This window comes from Coregonus clupeaformis, unplaced genomic scaffold (assembly GCF_020615455.1).
Source record: "Coregonus clupeaformis isolate EN_2021a unplaced genomic scaffold, ASM2061545v1 scaf0090, whole genome shotgun sequence".
Classification (NCBI taxonomy): Eukaryota; Metazoa; Chordata; class Actinopteri; order Salmoniformes; family Salmonidae; genus Coregonus; species Coregonus clupeaformis.
This window is the reverse complement of record NW_025533545.1, coordinates 495851-497544: the sequence shown is the minus strand read 5'-3', so window position 1 is coordinate 497544 and position 1694 is coordinate 495851. Positions and strand designations below refer to the sequence as shown.

The window sequence follows — 1694 nt, the reverse complement described above, 5'->3', positions numbered from 1 at the left end:
CCGGCTGCACACAGCTCAATATCTCCATCTGCGGGTCTTTGGACTGGTATTGACTGATCATGTAAGAATGTACAAATAACTTGGCTGGCTAGCAAGCCTAGATTGAACAGAACACAGCTGGCTAGCTGCATTTCCTACGTTTTTAAATCAGATATGAGATGGAGAGGAGTGAAAATGAATGCATCAGATGCCATCTTTAGTCTCAATTGTTTAAATTTTTATAGATTTGCTACATTTGTCATTAGCTGGCTAGCAAGTTCACCAATTCAGGATAAAAAAAAAAAAAAAAAAAAAAGACTGTCTGGGTCTTCACAATTGACACATTGCAGACTTTACGATAAGTTAGTTTAGTTGTTCATCTCTTAACAGCTGATAAGCAGGAAGAGATTGCCTGCTAGCTAGCTATCGCAGCCGACTTAGCTTGGCTAGCAGGCTGATAAAAAGCACTGACTCAACATTTGAATAAAACAATTCACATGAAAGTAATTTCTTGAGCATTTAATCAATTTGGTGGATAAATGAACTTACATTTCACAAAGTTATTCCCTATTCCTCTGGAACATTTTCTCCCAAGCGGGGACTTCTGTCCGCAATTTATTTAGACGTATTATTTTTTTTGTCTCGCTACGTCGCAAGGTGTTAAGGGATAGCCTCCCCGGCGAAGGATACATCGACGCGGCCTTCAAAATCAACCAAATGAAGGCACCTTAGAAGGCAGCATTTTAAGTTTAATTGAGCTTGAGACACGCCAATTTTGACATCTTGCCTTGAAATGCTGCCTTGTCGATTGGGACAGTGTCTGACTTGGTTTGGGTTCGTTAGTTCAGCCATCCTGTTGCACTTACCCAAATCACATTTTATTTGTCACATACACGTGTTTAGCAGATGTTATTGCGGGTGTAGCGAAATGCTTGTGCTTCTAGCTCCGACAGTGCAGTAATATCTAACAAGTAATATCCAACAATTTCACAACATATACCCAATACACACAAATCTAGTAAGGAATGGAATTTAAGAATATATACATATATGGACAAGCAATGACAGAGCGGCATGGACTAAGATACAGTAGAATATTATAGAATAGAATACAGTATATACATATGAGATGAGTAGTGCAAGATATGTAAACATTATTAAAGTGACTAGTGTTCCATTTATTAAAGTGGCCAGTGATTTCAATAGGCAGCAACATGACCACTAGAGGTGCACTTACCTAACATCACCACTAGTTAGTAGCGAACATCCACAGGAGTGCCTGCTTTCTCCACCACACAATGAAAGTTTTAGTTCTAAAAAAGACAAAACTATCCTCGGGGGAAAGGAAACTTTCCCCAGGGGGTCAAAATAAGGAACGCTTCACGAATTTGCGTGTCATCCTTGCGCAGGGGCCATGCTAATCTTCTCTGTATCGTTCCAATTTTAGTATATGTGCTGCCGAAGCGAGCACAAACAGACACCCTTCACAGACACTACTTATAGGACCAGCCGAGATTAGCAGTCTCATTGACGGTTATTCTCTGGAAGCACCCTGATAAGACTCATATGCTTCAAACACACAGTCAACACTCCTCTATACACACAGCGCTCTCGGAGGTACTATCTAAAAGCTTTAACAGTTGCCTTCTACCGAGCATCTGGGGTTTATGTAGAGTAGTAGAACCGTGCTGGGGCTGTGATTGGTGTCGTTTCCC

At 40.8% G+C, this 1694-nt stretch overlaps 1 non-coding gene across 1 annotated transcript; it reads right to left on the bottom strand.

The window, feature by feature from the left end:
- Nucleotides 1-1343: 1343 nt before the first annotated feature.
- On the bottom strand, nt 1344-1450 carry LOC121563448. The gene has a single exon (XR_005999880.1). It is a non-coding gene; the product is annotated as a U6 spliceosomal RNA (small nuclear RNA).
- Nucleotides 1451-1694: the final 244 nt, after the last annotated feature.